The following is a 20,373-nucleotide window of genomic DNA, read 5'->3' as shown; positions in this document are numbered from 1 at the left end:
TAATGGGCAACGGGGAGGTGGATTGGTAAAATGGCCCACTGTGCTCCAGTGAGAACAGAAGTCCCACCCTTGGAGGAAGGTCTTCACAGGGGAAGGAATTTGGTCTCAGAGGAGTAATCTATTAGGCTAGAGTCCTTCAGAAGCCATTCATGGTGGGACCCTGATGCTGGTGGCGGGGAGGGACGGTCCCACGGGACTTCCCTGAGGAAGCCATGTTTGGGCTGAGAGAGGACAGGGAGGTCACTGGTGGTGGGAGGTGTGGAGAGAGAAGGGCCAGCACTCATGAGGCCGGCTGAATGGGGTGGGGGGGCTGTCTCTGTGTGAGTGCTGCTGAGCCCGAGGACCCGGCTAGGCCGAGCCAGGATACCCGACCTGGGATAACAAACGTTTGCTGTTTCAAATGCTAGGCTTGGGGGTACGACAACACCCTTGTTCCTTGAACTGATGTGACGTAGAGGATCCCGTGTGCTCGGGCCCCGTCTTACTAGTGCCGCGTGACCTCCGATAACCCGGAGTGTTTGCCAAGGACAGGGTCTGACTCCTTCCCCTGAGCCCAACTTCGCAGGGCGGGCGGAGCCCAGATTCGCTCGCCGCCCTCATGCCTCTGATGCTTGGACTCATGCCCACGGCCCCCCGTGCCCACTTATTATTTTTTTTTTTGCCAACACCACTCTGGACTCAGGGAGCCCTGGAGGCGTATTTGCTACCTTGTGAAGGGAAGGAGTGTTTGTTTTCCTCCTTGGGACTGATTTTTCCTCATGCGCCACTGCCCTCCTCAGAGAACTGAGTCTGGTATGCTCTCCTGGGCGAGACCGGTTGCCTTCTCCTCATTGTGCTCTTTCCTGGGTGTGGCAGCAGCTGTCTGTCTGCAAGAGGGCTGAGGGAAGCCGGCTTGGGGGTGGGAGTGAGGTGACAGGAGGTGAAGCTGGGTCTGCCAACACTCGATTGCAGCCTGAGGAAGTGTCAGCTGCACAAGCCATAGAATGGGGGGCCGCTGAGTTGGGGGGGTCTCTGGGGCCACTGCCAGTCTGGGCCCCGTCCGTGGGCAGAGGCCCCACCAGCCTGCCTAGTAGGGAAGCAAGACCCGCCATCTTGTCGTTCCCAGGTACCTCTCTGGAGTTCTCCTCATGACCACGGCTCCGTTTAAAGTCTCCCCCCGACCCTTTACGGTGTAGGAGAGACACATAGTTTGCGGGGGAGGGTGTGGAAAGACTCCCCAGCACGGTCTTATGTGGGTAACGCCCCACATAGCCCCTTCCCAGCCTCGGGGGAGCCCCTCCTGTGGTCCTGGGGAGTGGGTTACTTGGTATTCGCCCAGCCACACATCTTTGGATGTTTCCTCCTTTGACCCTGTCCCGATGACACCTACTTTGGGGTCTTTTCATCCAACAGAAACCCCTTGGCCTCTGGGCCTTCCTTGCCTCCTCACCTGTTGGGCTGGATTTTTTTTGTTGTTGTTGTTAAGGTCTATCCTTTTTTTAATTCTAAAAATGAACCACTTTTTTTTTTTTTTTCTTTGTTTCAGTAAGTCTTGAGATAGTTCAGGAGTGTATAAACCACAAAAAAAGAAAAGTGATGCCTGTCCTAGAGTAGACGGTGAGAATCGCACATAATATCCATCCGGGGCGGAGAGGGATTAGGGTTTCCCACAAGGCAGGGCTGCTGAGAGGGCAGCGTGGCCCAGCGGTGAGCATCACAGCCCTTGTGTCTGAGAGGCCTGTCGTCAAATCCCGGCCACCCGACTTCTCCAGCTGGGCAAGCTCGGGCAAGTTACAAACCCTCTGAGCTCCACTTGGAAGGTTTGGTGAGGACTAAATACAATCACGGAGGGGCACCTCGATGGCTCAGTCTATTGAGCGTCTCGGACTTCGGCTCAGGTCACGAGCTCACGGTTCGTGAGTTCGAGCCCGGCGTGAGGCTCTCTGCTGTCAGTGAGGTGCCTGCTTCGGATCCTCTGTCCCCCTCTCTCTCTGTTCCTCCCCCACTTGTGCTCTCTCTCTCAAAGAAGAAGAAGAAGAAGAAGAAGAAGAAGAAGAAGAAGAAGATTTAAATAGTCATGGAGGCAAGCCTTGGGAAACAGTGGAACCGGGTGAGCACTCTGAAAATATTAATATGTCCCAAACTGAACTCACGGTCCCCTTTGGTAGGTCCACCTCTGCCAATGGTACTACCCACACCCCCCACACTCCCGAACCCCAAGCAGAGTCCTTGACACCTCTTCTTCTGCTCCCCAAGTCGGTCAGCAGCCAGCCACGCTGGCTTCACTGTCTGCTCTGTAGGTTCTGCACCTGTCCCTTTAGACCCCTCTCCCTCCGGCCGCCCTGACAGGTGGTTGGTGGGAATGTTTAATGGGTTACTGTTTGGGAAGATGAAAAAAATCTGGAACTAGAACGTGATGGTGGCACAAGAATGCCACTGAATTATATATATACTTCAAAGTGGTTAAAATGGTAACGTTTACGTTTCTTGTATTTTACCATAATAAAAAAAAATTACGCGGCCTTTGATCAATACCTCCTCATTTTCCGGTTCCTGGCAACCGCCATTTGCCTCTCTGAGTCTGTGAGTTTCACTATTTAAAAAAAATTTTTTTTAATGTTTATTTACTTTTGAGAGAGAGACAGACCATGGGTTGAGGAGGGGTAGAGAGAGAGAGAGGGAGACACAGGATCCGAAGCAGGCTCCAGGCTCTGTGCTGACAGCTCATCGGAGCTCGAACTCACGAACAGTGAGATCACGACCTGAGCAGAAGTCGGATGCTTAACCGACTGAGCCACCCAGGCGCCTCCATAGATTATAACTTAATCTCAAGACACGCACACAGATGGTAACTTTGTAGAGGTGATAGCTTGATTTCTACATCTACATCTTAAGATACATCTCTGGGGGCTCCTGGGTTAGCTTAGCTGGTCAAGCTTCTGACTCTTGACTTCAGCTCAGGTCATGATCTTGCGGGTCATGGGTTCGAGCCCCACGTCGGGTTCTGCGCTGACAGTGTGGATCGAAGATAAATAAATATTTTTTCAAAAGGCACATCTCTACATCTTAAATATGTACACTTTTTATATTCAAAGACGTCTCGATTAAGTTGTTCAGGAAACAAGGTGTTATTTCCCTGAAATCCAAATCTCACTGGGCCTCCAGTATTTTATTGGGCCGCTCTGTTTCCAGCACACTATACTTCCTATGGCTGCCTTCAGAAGTTCTAGTATCTTCTTCCTGGAAATCCCTCTCCACCAAGGCAGTCTCTCTCCTCCTTCTGCTCCACCCTGGCCTTCAGCCGCAGCCTGGATAGGATGGAGTATTGCCTGAGACTCTGCCCGGCCTCTTCCTCTCCTGTTCTTGCCTCTCGGTCCACAGTGACCATCTTGCCCAGTCTCCTGGGCTTTGCCTGCAGGGAGAACCCCAACGTCGCTGAGAACCTTCCGCGATACCTTTTGGACCAGTTAAGTGGCTCATCCGGGAGGTGGGGTGGCGGGATTTGAACTGTCAGAAGCCACAGACTCTCCCTCAACATCCTTCCATCCGCTTCTGCAGATCAGAGCCGGTTTCCCACTCTGTCCTCGTCTTTAATATAACCAATATCCTCCAAGGCTCCGAGGTCAGCAGTTTGCCTTTGGGAGCACAAATTAAAGTGACACCACCAGGGGCATTATTGGTCTTAGCAGAGTCAACATGGAGAGCATCCCCTATGTGATATTAAGAGTGACTAAGCAGAGGCACTGCCCTTCCAGCCAGGCCTGGGCTGAGTCCGGGAGGCTCCTCTGGGAGCTGGCAGGGAGAAGGAAGAGGGGAGGAGCTCTGAGCTGTCAGTCACCTGCCGGGACAGCTCACATCACGGCCCTGGGGGGCCGTGGGACAGAAGGTAAAGGTCAGAAACTCTCAGCAAATATTTGGAGGTCTGTTCCCACACTCGGTGGGTTTGGACATAAGGTAATCCTCTTCTGGAAAGGGCCCAGTAATCCCTGAGCAAATGCCTGGCCTAACTGGTAACTCCAGGGCTGAGCCAGCCCCTCCCCCAAGGGGATAGTCAGGAAGGGAGAAGGTGAATGCCACACCCCAGGTCGAGGCTTGAATGGGAACACGCCTGTTGCTGAATGCGTTAGCGTGGGACCTGTGGCATTAGCCTGTACCATATTTTGTTATCTATAAAAACACGGGGCATGCATCATACACTGGGGTATGAGCCGAAGATGGGGCTTCAGAGATGAAAGACGTGGTCCGTGTCAGGAACCCAGACTCCGATGGGAGAGCAGGTCTGTAGGCTCCCTGGGGACACACAGCATCTCTTGTTTTGCTCCCTGTTGGATCCTCAGGAACTAATGCAATGAAGTGATTAAAGGAACAAATGAATGAATGAATGAATGAATGACTTCTAACACAGTGGGGCTTCTCACCCCATCCCATGGGACTCAGGATGACTTTCCGGAGAGAGACTTTGAAGTCAGAGAAAGCTGGACAGAGAGGGCATGGAAGGGTAGACCCAGGCAGAAGGACCAGCATGTGCAAACTTTGGGCTAGAGTCCCCCTCAGGATCCAGGTCTGGAAGGACCTTGCAGGCCATGGGGAGGAGCTTGAGTTCCTTCTTGAAGCTCCGGAAGGATTTTAAGTAACAGAGCAACAAACTCTGATTTGTCTCTTACTTCATGTACGTGGAGGATGGGATCACTCTATTAATGTATATTAAAAACAACCCCCCCCCCAGGGGCGCCTGGGTGGCGCAGTCGGTTAAGCGTCCGACTTCAGCCAGGTCACGATCTCACGGTCCGTGAGTTCAAGCCCCGCGTCAGGCTCTGGGCTGATGGCTCAGAGCCTGGAGCCTGTTTCTGATTCTGTGTCTACCTCTCTCTCTGCCCCTCCCCCGTTCATGCTCTGTCTCTCTCTGTCCCAAAAAAATAAATAAAAAAAAAAAACGTTGAAAAAAAAAAAAAAACAACCCCTGGTGCATACGAGACATCCCACTGAATCTAGGCGAATACTGTCCAGCAGAAACATAATGTGGGCCACGTGATAATTTTCAATTTTCTAGTAGCCACATTTTAAAAAGTAAACAGAGGGGTGCCTGGGTGGCTCAGTCGGTTAAGCGTCCGACTTCGGCTCAGGTCATGATCTCGCGGTCCGTGAGTTCGAACCCCACACCGGGCTCTGTGCTGACAGCTCGGAGCCCGGAGCCTGCTTCGGATTCTGTGTCTCCCTCTCTCTCTGACCCTCCCCCGTTCATGCTCTGTCTCTGTCTCAAAAATAAATACACGTTGAAAAAAAAAATTAAAAAGTAAACAGAAACAGGTGCTATACTTGATAATTTATTTAACCCAATATCACTGAAATATCCGGGTACATTTTACATTATTCCACTGTTGTTCTACGTCTTGGAAATCCAGTGTTTATTCTTATCTCAATTAGCACCTTCTCAATAGCCACCGTGGCCACCATGGGCACAGGTGTAGACAGTGTGTAGGAGGCGATCATAGTCTCTGTCCTCCCAGAGCATCGCACCTGGAGGAGGAGATCCACAATTCCATGAGCAAAGAAAAGAGTAGAAGGACAGTGACAGTGACGGTGAGGGGTGGAAGGGAGGATCCTGACACCCAGGGAGCATGGCAGAGGGACCTAAATCAGGGTAAATTAGGTGGAGTCCTTAAGGATGAATGGGGGTCAGTTAAGGGAGGGGGGAGGGGGGAGGGGTGGCCTTCAGCTATGGGCTCCTGGCTGGTGGCTACATTTGCTTAACTGTCCTAAGCCCCAGGACAGTGGCTTGAGGTGAGTCTGATGCTGGGTCTCTGGGCTTCCTTCTAAGAGCAATGGGAACCACCTGAGGGTCATAAGGAAGTAGAGGAGTGACCACGACCAGAGCATTTACAAATAGTCACTGTAGTGGATGGAGGGGCAGAGCCGAGAAGGACAGCCTGTTGCCTAGTGCAGTTGTTGTAGCAACCAGGGGTCCCCCTTGAGAGTACCCCCAAGCCTTGGTTTCTTCCTCCAGAAAATGGGTGCGCGATGGTGATGGGGTGAGGAAATAATAAACTGGCACATAGTAAGTGCTCCAATCAGTGGTAGTTACTGTACTTCCTTTCATTTATCATCTCGTGGCCGGCTTGCCTATAAGCCACTCTTTTGTATCCAGTCCACTCCGCCGAAATCCTACTGAAAACAGGGCAGGTGTTTGGGTGGGGTCTCTGGCTGCTCCCTTACCTTGCAGATAAAGGCCAGCTAGGTGTTTTCCAGGCTGTCGATGTGAAAAGCACCCTATTTGTGAAGCACATCCTTCCTCTTCTCTCACCCCCTCCCTCCCCACCCCTGCTTCCCCCAGGTTTCTCTTCCAACTCATGCGGGTCCTTTGTATTAAAGATTACTACTCCATTGGTAAGGACCAGGTCCTCTGGCTCATTTTTTTTTTTTTTTTATCAGACCAGGAAGCAGGAAAAAAGGCACCAGATTGGAATCTCTTTGAGGACCAAGGCATACCAGACCCTTTCAAACCCTCTCACTGAGATTACCCAGCAAAGGAGGATAGACTTGGATTACCCTTCACTCAGCCTCTCAGCGTCCGGGGTGTGGTGAGAGCATGGGCTAGGCATTCTACTCCAGGGAAACATTTTCTTTTAAGTGTCTCCTGTTTCATCTTTAAAAATTAATAAATTTAAATTCTCATCCGTAATTTATCACTGTTCGTTTTAATATAATCATAAAATTTTACATTCTTTTCTAGCTGAGTTACATGATCTCTCTCTACCCCATTAGTTTTCCCAAGACTCTGAGATGCATGCACCACCATATAACCCCGGGAGGTTTGGAGCGCCTCAGCTCGAGATCAAGTCGCACTCGATCCCCATAAACACCCGCCTGCATTCCTTGGGTACCATGTACCTCCCGGACGTTTGACAGATTCCTAAAGATGCAGGGTATGCTGAGCGGATGAAGGTGAACGGCCACGGAGCACAAACTTCTGGAATAAAGTAATCCCCCGGGGAATGCGAAGGTTCCCTGAATTCTCCAGAGCTCCAGAGAGAAGATGGTTTTATTTTTCCAGCTTGTGGAATTTTGCTAACTGGAGCTTTGGTGGCTAGCGAAAAAAAAAAATGTTTCCAACTTACTGGAGGGACCTATTATTGAAGGTGTTTGATGTAATTTCTGTTTGGCAACGGCTGGGCCTCACAGGTATTGAAATTGGAAGTGTTTTTTGCATTTTGCAAAGCCATCCATTATAGACACCCTCTATGTGAGCGGACATGGCCACGCAAACTGGCTGTCAGAGCCTCCCAAGAATGATGCCAGGAGAAATGTCAAAGACAATGTCCTATTCTTTGTCTCTTGAGAAAGAAGTCATCGCCAGGTTGCTCAGGCATGGATGGAGTTGACTCTTCTCTGACACATCACTCACATCACAGTGAAGCTTTCAGAGATTCCAAACAGGGATTACAGTTCCCTCGAAGAAAAACACTGTCTGCTTATTTTTTGCTCATATGAACAAGATGGCTTCAAATTTACATAATTAAAATTCTGTCTTTCAGATCGTAACAATGGGTAATTAACATTGTTACTTGTCAGCTGGGAGATACCTCGGGAGGAGGCTATCAGAGCCCAGGCGTTTTATTTTGGGCCGCATCTCATGGACAATCAGGGCTAATTGAATCACCCCCATCTCATCGGCAATGAATGAGAGAACACTGAACATTGCTAGCCCAGCTCACGATCAACTCAGAAAGGCTGCTTGCTCAAACAAGCCTTGCGCGAGATCAGAACCTCAACCCCGCGTCGAAGACAGCAGCCTGACAGTCTAATTTAGAAGCGTTGCTTAAAATCTTAATCAGCGCGTTGAAATTAACAGAGGCGAGTTTCGACACCATGTTTGTTGTTTATGGTTATCATTTTTAATAAACGTTAAAATGTTTTTACAGGTGTGGAAAAAAGGCACATCCTGTGGCCACCGCTCTCCTACGTTCGTACTCTCTACCAAGAGAGAGAGAAAAAACAAAACATATGTCATCGTCAAGAATGAAGACGTAACATATTCATCAGAGCTTGCCTTGCTTTTATTTTGTGGTTCCCTGAAAGCTATCTGCAGCCCTAAGCCCGGGCCCGTCTTCCCTGCCCAAGTGATATCTTGATTGACACATCTCCAAATAAGCTTGCGAATAGCTTTCGTATTAGCCTCAGAATAATTCAGATGTCAAATTACGGCACACAGACTCCCTGACTCCTCTCGAGCCCCAGAATGATTTTTTTTTAAATATTTGGGAGAAAATATTAAATTTTATTTGGGTTGGGTCAAAGTTCATATCATTTGGTAATAAAGAGCCGCAGAGGGTGTTTGCACAGTGTGGGCCGCGTTGATTTTATTTTGTGCCACAGCTGCAGGTCAGGCTGACCCTTGGCCGGCAGTTTGGAGCGTGCAAGCCTGCAGACTCCCGGTACCCTTGCAGTTGGCCGTGGCTTTCCTCCGGACAGAAAAGGGAATGAGAAAAGAAGGAAGGGAAGGAGAAGCAATGCATTTCCCTCTCTGCACAGGGATCCTGGCTGATGTCATCTCTAAATATGCAGCTTTAATTGCTCCTCTCTGGAGCAACAAGGGAAGCGGAGATCTTAGTTACTTGTCTTCATCACAGATGAAACCAGCACAGCCGACCCAGCCCGGATTGTCGTCCCGCAGACCATACAGAAGCGTTTCTGGCAAGCAGGAAGGCAAAGCAGTGCGTGCCGGGCTGATAATGACCACTTTTCATAATATTTGTTGGATGCTCTGTAACGTGTGGCTGAGAAAACTCTCATTATTACTGGCTGTTGACGCAGCTGTAAATATTTAACCAAGGACGCTACCTGCTTTGTGGAAAGACTTGCTAATTACACCTGCTTCTCTCTATAATTACATATTGTTGTAAAATTCCATGATAATGACACAACTGTGTCTTCCTCATGCAAGAGGTAAATTTATGCCAAGTACGGCACCTGAATTTCCATAAGCAATTAGCCTACACATTTATATCCCTGTGTTTTCCTGTGATTTTATTGAAATGAAAGATAATGAATTAAATCCAATTACAGCAAGAAGACAGCTCGCAACTTGATGTTCATTTCGAACCACAGTTGTACTTCATAAGCAGGGTGAAGAAGAGAACTATATTGCCGGCGCATACCTTTGAAGCATCCCGATAAATTCAAAGTATCAGCCTGGTAAGCACGGACCCTGATAAACAGCCCGCATCGGAGACTGGGGTTCTCTTGACAAAATGCTGCTCAAAAAAGGTGCACATTGCTAGTTTGAAGGAATGTGAGGTGCTGCTCTTGGCTTGTAGCCTGATTATTGATGGAACAAGTCTATAAAAAATAAGTTTTCCCAGATGCCGTAATAAAGCTCAAGACAGTAATCCGGAGTTCACAGGGTTTGTCGAGGAGCGCGAGAGACAGAGCCCTGGAATTCAGGAAATAGACAAATAGTACCCTTATCTTATTACTTTAAAACATGGGCATTCCTATTTTTTTTGGAAATCTTGCCTCACCAGGAGACTGAGAGAGACGTAGGGAGACACAACCCCTATCTAGGCTACAAAAAAAAAAAAAAAAACAAGGTTACCTGCATTAATCAGGAGGATGTTCAAAGGTGCAGAGCCCGAGAAACAAAATGAATGGCATCATACAGACACTTTCAAAATGATTACGTCTCGACATCTTTATTCTTTTCTTTTTTTTTTCCCCCTTCCCTATCTTTTTTTCTCCACCCCTCTTCTCCCTCTGTATAAATGCAAACATCTCAAAATGTCACAAGCAGAGAAGTGACCCATCCTTTCACGGCACAGGGGACGATTATGCTCTGAGCTCTGCGTCATTTCAGACACAAATATAATTCCCAGGGTTATAGACTCTCCAGAAGAGTTTTAAACCTGATGATGAATTCACTTATTTATTTAGTGGTCACGACTATTCCTATGAGCACTTTAGTAAATAGGAAGGTGATGGCGTAATTACAGCAGGCAGGGAGGGCATGATCAGTGACAGCCTGGTCGGCTGGGCCCCGGAGCTGATAGGTTGTCCTGCCCAGCCCAGCCAGGGAACTGTTCTCTTCGATTTCCTCTCCGTGGCGAGGCTGGAGTGTGCTTGCCTAATGGTCTGCTGTCGATACAGTAAAAATGCTAACCCGTCTTTACATCTAATCCATTCTGAGAGGGCTCTTTACATAAATGGCCTCTTCCATTTCTTCATTTTCAGAAAAGCCAATCAAGTAAGATTGAACCACATAGGCCATTGGTACAGTGTTTTTGTAAGTGTGTGTGTGTGTGTGTGTGTGTTTTAAAAGGCACAATGATTAATTCTGAGACACAGCGTTTTGTGTTAAGTTGTCTTTGACTATTTTCTTCCTTGCCTTTTTTTTTTAAGGGCTCTGAAAATCAATGCTATGCTCCACTACCATCCATCTTTATATAGTAATAAATAAAGTGGGAGGTATTGATATTTTTGACTGAGCTTTTAAAATTTACATACTAATGACAATTATACCCTTGTGACTGTTGATTTCTGCTGGTGTTTACTGTTTGTGATTCGAGAAAGAGGCAGCTGAGTTTCGCCTGTTTGCTCTGATGTTCCTGAGTGTCTCAAAGCCCCGCTCCGGGTCTCAGATGGAGATTGAGGTCAGCTGGACACTGGGTCCCAAGGAGAGGAGAGCTCAGGAAAGCCTCGCCCTCCAGAAGTTCTGTAAAAACTCAACCAAGCGCAAGGTTGCAGGACCTCAGGCTTGGCAAAAAATGCTGTGGAACTGAGTAGAGTTCTATCAAAATACCATACAATGGTGAGCAATGGCCCTCACCAATCAGCACTGGACAGGGATGTCCTGGGGGTCCTTTTGCCTTGCCAGATGTTAACCCCTTAGGTGCTGAATTATGGGAAGGGTGGAAGCTCTGGGGAAAGGCCAGGGCAATGAGCGACCAGGGGTTGAGGGTAATGGCTGTTTAGCAACTGGTAGAGAATATCTCGATACTTAATACTGATGCAGACTGGGTGCATTTTAGCTCTGGATGTGAACCCCCCCCCCCCCCCCACATACACACCACCACGGCCACACGCATGGTTAGAAATCTTGAGGTCACAGAAGTATTGTATGCCCTTTCCATTCCTTAAGAAAAAAAAAATAATAAATGAGAATTTTGAAACCCTGACATGGAGTGCCTTGCTTACCTGGTACTTACAAACTATTTCTGGTAAATTCTGGGTTTGGACAGAAATGTAGACAACCACTGCCTGTCCCCCCCCTCTTGCCTTCTCCCTCTTTCAAGATAGGCTAAGGGCATCTTCTCAGCATCTGGCAAGTGTTTGTTGTGAAACAGAGACAAAGGCCTAGTGGAGAGAGAATTAAAGGAGCAAGGTCAGGGCCACTGTATGATTTTATCTGATGAGGCCAAATCCCTCGGGCCAATCGGAGCACTACCCACAGGGAGAGATGGCCAGGAAAAATACCAACAAACTGGCATAAAGGCCCCAACTTCATTTAAACAATTATGTCGGGCACCGGGACAGCCTTGAAGCTAACAAGTTTATTCGCAGAGATTAATTTGTCAGTAATATTGATTGTTGGAGGCCTGTTTCATTCTATTTAAGATTCCACGAGGCACAGAAAGCAGCCACTCGTGCGTGGTTTTTCCCTCTAGAATTTTCCAGGATGTTGGGGAGGCAACTCCGGGAGATGCCAGCCGAGCAGCAAGTTCTGTCAAACTCGCTAGGCCAAGCCGATCCCCAGGGCAAGGTGGGTGGGTTTTGTTTACATTTCGCCGAGGCAGCAATAAATTGTTTGTTTACACACGGGGGTCCTTTTCTCCCCCCCCTCCCCTCCCTTACTCGGGTCACCCAGCGGGCCAGGCGCCTAGCATGGAGAGGAGCCAGTGGAGCTTTCCAGATGCAACCCTGAAGTCATTATGCAGGATTATCCAAATATTAAGGCTGCTGAAAGTTCGCCTTCTCTGGTTTCCTGCTGCATGGAGATTGCTCTGTTACATCCAACTGTCCAGGAAGTGCCTTTGCAGGAGTGTCTGCAAAGAAAGGACAGAACACCCGAGAGGTGTGGAGGAGAACTCACTTTCATCAGAGGATCGGCTTTCAGGCTGGTTTGGGAGCCCAGAGCATTATTGTATTACACGCTGCACTGAAATGCGCCTTGTTCCGCTTCCTTCTTCCCCCCTCGCCTTTCTTTCCTTTGAGTGTTTTCGAAAGAAAAGGGGTTTTTTTGTTGTTGTTTTTTTTTTTCCTTCCAAATTGCGCTGGGAGGCAAATTCTTGAACGGTGTAATAGAAAATGTTAGACAATATTCCTTACCGGAGCTATTGACATTTTGGATAGTTGTGACGCTTTGATTTTTCTCAAAACATATGGATCAAGCCTGGCTGCATTATTGGACAGGAAGTCCTGATGAAAGGCCTTCCTTTATCTTTCTTTGTATTTCCCCCCCTCTGTTTGTTCATGGCTTTCTCTCTGAATATAATCGTGGTTTTCTTAAGCTGTCCGGGGAGTCGTTATTGCCTTACTAAATATTTTATGGTTCACAGCACACCATACCTGCCAACTGCCTCTTATTTGCTGTCAAAAATAAAGGGTTCATCCTTCGGAGTGGGGAAGAAAAAGAGAGCCGGTTTATTCTATTGTCTTTATTTTAAAGTTTCTCCTATGCACCAAATGCATGGAGACACTGGAAATCCAGGAGTGGTGCCTTTCATTTGCCGGGGACACGGCTGGCCATTTATTTATTTATTTGCGGCTTATTTATTTATTTGCCGCGCACTCTTTTCTATGATTCCCAGCCCTTGTTTCTTTGCAGTTTCCCGTCCTATTTGTTCAAAAGGGAAAAGTTCAAAGCGACTCTGTCAGCTGAGGGAGAAGCCTGCTGAATACTAACCCTCCAGCGCCCGCCTGCGCTGACCTTGAGAGAGGAGCAGTAAACGGTCCCATTGCAAACCCGCATGTGTGTTTTGTTAGACCAGGTCGGGAGGGGTCAGGGCTCACCTGAGGCCAGCCGAGCCGCCGACCTGCCCGAGCAGCAGGGTAATGCATTTTTAAAAGGGACATTCTCGACTCTGAATGGGCCTAATATGGTCTCTGTTTAAAACCCTGTCAGAATCCCAAGCACACACTCCATAAAATATAAATAAGTACTTACTGTTTGCAGATGTTGCTTGTTTTTCATAATGTTTGTATTTGAAGTCTCGGATCCTCACTTCCTGTCAGGTTCCCCCATGCCTCTCTCCTCCTGTTTCTGAAGGAACAAGGGAGAACTTCAGATCGCAATTTCTCAATGAAGACACTTTCTGCCAAGTCTGTCAGCGTCCCTGGTACAATTAGCATCCTCTCTCTCTCCCTCTTTCTCTCTGTCTGTCTGTCTCTCTCTCTCTCTCAACGCTGAGATTTATTTCTCGCCAATTTTACATGGGCCACGGAGAGCCGCGTCTCTTGTGGGTGCCTTTGCAAGGGGCTCCAGGCTCAGGAAGGTGTGATTTTTTTTTTTTTTTTTTGAGGCCCAGAAACGCGAGGCTGTTAAGTCAACCGGCCTGTAACTACACACTTGGATTAATTGGAGAGAATTAGGGAAAAGACTATGGGGAAACGCCATCATTGTTCCTGGGGAAATTCGGAGATGGGGCCTCATATGTCTTTGCCATGTTCATCCCGAGAGCGCCGGTGATAAATTCAGTGCAGGTGTCTGATTAATTTATATGTGCGTTTGGCAGCGTCTGCGCCGCCCGGCCCCTGAACCTGACCCCTCGATTTTTACCAGGGTCCTTCTCAGGCCTTTCCGGAGCTGCCCCGAGCTTACCCCTGCTTCCACCCCGCTCTGAAGGGCCCGGATGAGAGCCCGAGGGAGGTTCCATCTCTCTCTCTGTGCCCGTGGACCCCTTCTGGGCCTCCTGTCTCCCTTCTCGTTTCCTGCCTGCTGCCCCAGTGGGGGTGGTGGGTGACAGGTGGGACTGGCCGCATCTTTTTGCATGACAAAGCCAGCTGGCCGTTTATTCCAGAGTCCCCGGTGGACAATGCGTGGAGAGGGCTGTGGAAGTCGCTTTTTGTTGCGTAGCCCTCCCACGATCCAGCTGAACATTTCAATAACCCACTCTCTGCACCACCACCCCCCGCCCCCCACTATGAGAACTTGGAAAGCAACGTGTGAGCCCTCCCCGCAAAGCCACGGACTTGCAGAAATCAGCATTTAGGCATATGTTTATTTACTTTTTTTTTTTTTTCCACCGTGTAGGGAGTCCTCTGGTTAAAAAGGCGAGCACAGCCCTTCCTCTCCAACCCCGTCCGTTCTTTGCTTACAAAGTAGTAGTGTAGAAGGGCCCCTCTGTGAGGTCCCCGCTCTGCCTTATTTCTCAGGTCCCCAGTTTTGAAGCCAGTGGTCATCAGTGTCCTCAAGGACAGAGCCCAAATCCCTGTTAAGGATCAGAGACTCCCCTTCGCCCACCTGGCCTGGAGATTGAGCACTATGCTGTTCACCTGCAATTTGCTGTAGTGTCTAGTATTTTAAGAAAAGAAAAAAAGAAAGGAAGGAAGAGAAGAAGAGACACACACCAAGCCTTCCCTAGCCTCTCCGCGCTTTCGGGAGGATCCGATTATAAACACGTGCCCGGGACGGCGCGCCCCCCGGGGGCTTGAATCAGGTCAGTGGGGCTTCTTCATCTCTAAAGCACAGAACCCATAAATCAAGATGAAAATCCTTCAGCCCCAAAGCCTTACCAATTGATACAATTTGAAAATGGGCAGCGGAGAGGCTGGGGAGAAGGCTGACACGATGACTTTTATAATAGCACAACGTTTAAGGTTCTAGAAATAAAAGGAAGAGGAGGAAATCAGGCGCGTTGGTCTCTGCCTGCAGGCTCTCTCAGCTCGCTGGAAGCTCCCGCAATTATTTCTGCTCCGGCTTTCCCCTCCTCTTTTTTTTTTTTTTTTTTTTTTTTTTTCCAGCAGTCTGTTTGAAATGAAGCAGAACCGGGCACGGCAAGCTTATCAGTGTCATTAGCTGACAGGGCGCCCCGCACACCTGCTTTCACTTGCTGCCACTCCAGGCTCTAATGCCACAGAGAATGTTGCTTGGGTCCTTATAATGTGTAAAGATTCATTTATTTCACCTTTTGAACCTGCCTGACCCCCTGGGCTTGTGTTGGGGAGGGGGAGGAGGGCTGCAGAAGGTTTTTTCCTGGCACTTAGAAGAAGCTGACAATTAGGGGTCTGGCCCTGGGGCTGTACTTATGATAGAAGCTTAAGAGAGAGGTGGAAACTTAGCCGGGGAGGCGCTGGAGCCGGGCAGGGCTTGGGCCACCGGACCAGGGACTGGGGGATGGTGTGGAACAGCATTCCCCTGGCAGCTGCGTCCCTGGGTCTGCCTTGGTGCCCCCCCCCCCCGCCCCGTTTAGGGCTGCTATGACACATAGGCACCCTTTCCTTCGGAGACCCCGCCCCGCCTCACAGCACACCTATCAGAATGCCCCCGCCGCTCGCTTTCCCAATGATTGTCGAAAAGGGTTTTTCGACATCATTTTGCCTTTGAAATGATTTGGCTACGAGTACCTCATTTCGTTTGCGATGGTTGAGGTTTCTTGGCAATCGTGCGCACCTAAGAATTCCTGCGAAGGGAGAAATATCTACCCTTCAAACTGTTTTTTTCAGCATAATGGAATTTTTATGAATACTAAACTTGGCCATTCATGAAGTTGCTATAATATTAACTTTTGCAGACATTTTAATTAAACCCCTATGAATTTTAATGTTATGGTTTTCTTTGCATTTTTTGGAATATAAAAACATGTCCAACATGTTAATAGCTCCTGAAAAGGAAAGACTGGTAGCCCCAAACCTGATACCCTAGGTGTCTAATTACACTTCCCCAACCCCCCGCCCCCCGGTACCCTGTTTTCTTCTTCTTTTTTTTTTTCTTGCTTTCCTTTGGTATGGGTTTGATTTATACATTTGTCCCTTTGGAAGTATTAGCGTAAGGTCTTAATTTTCTAGGAATAAAAAAGTAGTTCTTGTGGGTTGACATTCTTTTAGGACTTTGATTCTGGTTCCTCCTATTTTGCATCTCCTGACTAGTATGAGACAGAGTCGGGTATATACAACCTCTGCCTGGAAACCTGGGGCTTCCTTCACTTCTGGATTTCTCCTTCTTTTCAAGAGGTTGGCTGTGTACGTCTGGTATTTCTGCCATATTAGTATTAAGATGAGCTCTTTCTTAGGAAACCCCAGGCCCAGGGAAGATCATCCCCCCCCTTGCTTTCTTGAACCCAAGTTGAGTTTTCTAACCGAGGACATCACTGCTCTAGGTCCTGGGCTCTCTTGAAACTTGAAAGAGTCTGTGCTGGAAAAACATCTGCCTTCACATATAAAATAGACTCCTTTGGGAATGCAAGCTGGTGCAGCCACTCTGGAAAACAGTATGGAGGGGCCTCAAAAAACTAAAAATAGAAATACTCTCTGACCCAGCAATTGCACTGCTAGGCATTTATCCGCAGGATACAGGTGGGCTGTTTCGAAGGGACACATGCACCCCCATGTTTATAGCAGCACTATCGACAATAGCCAAAGTATGGAAAGAGCCCAAATGTCCATCGACGGATGAATGGATAAAGAAGATGTGGTATCTATATACAATGGAGTATCGCTTGGCAATCAAAAAGAATGAAATCTTGCCATTTGCAACTACGTGGATGGAACTGGAGGATATTATGCCGAGTGAAATTAGTCAGTCAGAGAAAGACAAAAATCATACGACTTCACTCATATGAGGACTTGAAGAGACAAAACAGATGAACATAAAGGAAGGGAAACAAAAATAATATAAAAACAGGGAGGGGGACAAAACAGAAGAGACCCCTAAATATGGAGAACAAACTGAGGGTTACTGGAGGGGTTGTGGGAGGGGGGATGGGCTCAATGGGGAAGGGGCACTAAGAAATCTACTCCTGAAATCATTGTTGCACTATATGCTAATTTGGATGTAAATTTTTTAAAATAAAAAATAAAATAAAATAAAATAAAAAGACTTCTTTGTTATTCCCTGGGTTAATGATTTCAGGGGTTTAGCATCTTTTGGGAGTGCATGACTTTCCAGTGGTTCTGTTTTCTATTCTTGGTGGCAAAGTAGTCCTGGATTTGTGACAAAATTTATTTTATTTTTAAAAGCTGCAAATTCCAAGTGAAGCCATCCGTCAGTTGACTTCTGTCTGAATCCGTTTCCTGGTGGGAATTTGATTCTTGCAGACACCGCATAGTTCAAAGTTCATATGCTTGAATTCTAAAGATTCTTTGGGATGAAAACATCTTAGCCCCCAGTACTGGGAAGTGAGTATAGCATCATATAATCTGGGCATGTATATGACTGCATGGTGAATTAATACTTGTCAGACCTTGTTACTGTGAAATAGCTGTGGCAAGGTAATGACCATCATTCATTTTATTTTATTACTTTTTTTATTTGATTTCATTTAGGCTTTGGCAAAGGTGAGGGGACAGACTCGTATGTCCTGTTTATGTCTGATATCCAAAGCCCCTGGGGCGGGGGGAAGTGATGCTAGCGGAAATTATGTAAATTAAAGAGGAAATTTGCGAAGACACCTTGACAAACTCAGAAATGAAAATATCTTGCTTTAAACTGTTTGGTCATCCCGATTCTTGGCTCTCGCACTCACGATTAGTGGAGGAGGTCTGGAAAGGGCCTGGGGGAGGTATGACTCTCATCGTGAGTGGCTTTCTTATTTGCAGATGAAATGGTGGCTGAGAGTTAGCATTCAAAAAAAGGAAAAAAAAAAAGCTAAATCTGTCTTAGCTAATTTAGAAGAGGAAGCCAAATGAATGCTGAAACTTCTGGTTTTCTCAGCCTACAAATCCTCCCTAGGCCTATTAAAGTACTTTTAATTATGAAGGGAGCCCATCGTGGTGGGGGCATCCCCTGGGAAAGAGAGCATTCTAAGTGAAGGGAAACTCTAGCAGGCAGTTGATGCTGGACGGAAGGCAGCATGGTGTACTGGGAAACAATATAAATTCAAATCCCACTTCTGACACTTCTTAGGTATGGGACTAACTTTAATACAGGCTATTTTCTCTGATTATAAATCCAAAAATTTTTAAAAAGTACTCACCACAATTAGTGTAGTCACCACACAACATTACTACGGTGTTACTGACTAGATTCCCTACGTTGTACTTTTCATGTTAGTGACTTATTTATTTTATAACTGGAAGTTTGTACCTCTTAATCCCCTTTATCTGTTTCACCCATCCCACCACCTCCCCTCAGGAAACCACCAGTTTGTTCTCTGTATTGAAGAGTCTAGTTGGGTTTTTCTGTTTGTTTGTCCATTTGTTTTGTTTTTTAGAGTCCACATATAAGGAAAATCATGTGGTATTTGTCTTTCTCTGTCTGACTTCTTTCACTTAGAGTAATGCCCTCTAGATCCATCCATGCTGTTACAAATGGCATTCTTTTTGATGGCTGAGTAATATTCCATTACACACACACACACACACACACACACACCATATCTTCTTTATCCATCCATCTACCAATGGACACTTGGGTTGCTTCTATATCTTGGTTATTATAAATAATGCTGCAGTAACATAGGGATGCATGTATCTTTTTGAATTAGTGTTTTTCTTTGGGCAAATACCCAGCAGTGGAATTACTGAATGATAAGGTATTTCTATGTTTGATTTTTTGTGGAATCTCCACACTGTTTTCCACAATGGCTGCACCAATTTACATCCCCACCAACGGTGTACGAGGGTTCCCTTTTCATCACATTTATGCCAACGCTTGTTATTTCTTATCTTCAAGATACTAGCTATGCGCACAGTTTTTTATTCTTAATAGAAGCAAAAAGAAGAAACCAAAAACACATCCTCAACCTGATGCATTCAGAAGAAAACCTACTCTTCATTCTTTCATGGCTATCTTTCCAAATCATGTTTCAAGTATAGACGTACATACTTACAGTACAAAAATAAGATTGCACATGGCATTTTATAAACCCTCTTTTCTCTTCATGTTCAGTTCCAGACAGACATCGTTGTTAACCTTCTGTAATGACTGCACCACGTCCCATCGTACAGATATATTTTATTTACCCAAACCTCTATTGTTGAACATGTAGGCTGTTCCCAACTATTTATAATTATAAAATGGCTCTGAGAAGTCCTTGCAGCTAACTGTCCACCCGGGTTCAAGATTACAGTATTTCCTTAAGGAAAAAATTTCTCAGAAGTCAGATTTTTGGATAAATGGGCATGCATATTTTTCTTTGAACAAACTTGAAGGTTGTTGGATGGGTACAGTTATGTATTTTCTAAAATTTGGGACTCTGGGCCATTATTTCTTCAAATCTCTATTCCTTTCTCACCCCCTTCTCCTTCTGGGACTGCCTTGAATGTATAGATTAGCCTGCTTAGGGGCGCCTGGGTGGCGCAGTCGGTTAAGCATCTGACTTCAGCCAGGTCACGATCTCGCGGTCCGTGAGTTCGAGCCCCGCGTCGGGCTCTGGACGGATGGCTCGGAGCCTGGAGCCTGTTTCCGATTCTGTGTCTCCCTCTCTCTCTGCCCCTCCCCCGTTCATGCTCTGTCTCTCTCTATCCCAAAAATAAATAAATGTTGAAGATTAGCCTGCTTAATGGCCTCTCATAGGTCTTTGTCTCTTATTACTTTCCTTCATTTGTTTTGCTCCTCAGACTTAATAATTTCAAAGGACTCCTCTTCCAGTTTGCTGATTGTTTGTTCGAATCTGCTCTTACCCACTCTAGTGAATTTTTCAGTTCAGTTCTTCTATTTTTCAGCCTCAGAATTTCCTTTTGGTTCTTTTAAAATAATGTCAATCTCTTTGTTGATATGTTAATTTGGTTCATATATTGTTTTGCTGGTTTCTTTTCGTTCTCTGTGTTTTCTTTTAGCTGTTAGAGCATATTTAAGATTGGTGTGGTTTTTTTTTTTTTTCATGTCAGATGGGTAATGCACCAAGGTCGTAACAAAGTTTGAGGGAGACCCACATCACACGACAGCATAAACACCCAATCATCATGCTTATGAGCTACAAAGGGATGTTTAAGATAGTTATTTATTTTTATTTTTATTTTTTAATTTTTTTTTAATGTTTACTTATTTTTGAGAGAAAGAGAGAAAGAGACAGAGCACGAGTGGAGGAGCGGCAGAGAGAGAGGGAGACACCGAATCCGAAGCAGGTTCCAGGCTCTGAGCTGTCCACACGGAGCCCCACGTGGAGCTCGAACTCACAAACCGTGAGATCGTGACCCCCGCCGAAGTCGGACGCTTAACCACCTGAGCCCCCCAGGTGCCCCTTGAGATAGTTATTATTTTTTTTAATATTTTTTTTAACGTTTATTGATTTTTGAGACAGAGAG

General features: G+C 46.7%; 1 long non-coding RNA gene and 1 other non-coding gene across 2 annotated transcripts; both read right to left on the bottom strand.

Moving 5' to 3' along the window:
- Positions 1-11,500: 11,500 nt before the first annotated feature.
- Positions 11,501-13,328, bottom strand: LOC147573461 (uncharacterized). Its single transcript, XR_015244798.1, has 2 exons — positions 13,136-13,328; positions 11,501-12,014 (listed from the first exon to the last, which is right to left on the bottom strand). It is a non-coding gene; the product is annotated as an uncharacterized LOC147573461 (long non-coding RNA).
- A 6,622-nt stretch (positions 13,329-19,950) lies between these two features.
- LOC147573460 (small nucleolar RNA U13) lies at positions 19,951-20,054 on the bottom strand. Its single transcript, XR_015245183.1, has one exon. It is a non-coding gene; the product is annotated as a small nucleolar RNA U13 (small nucleolar RNA).
- Positions 20,055-20,373: the final 319 nt, after the last annotated feature.

This window comes from Puma concolor, chromosome E2, assembly GCF_028749965.1.
Source record: "Puma concolor isolate L17-30 chromosome E2, mPumCon1.1.hap2, whole genome shotgun sequence".
Taxonomy (NCBI): domain Eukaryota; kingdom Metazoa; phylum Chordata; class Mammalia; order Carnivora; family Felidae; genus Puma; species Puma concolor.
This window is presented reverse-complemented; position numbering and strand designations above follow the sequence as displayed.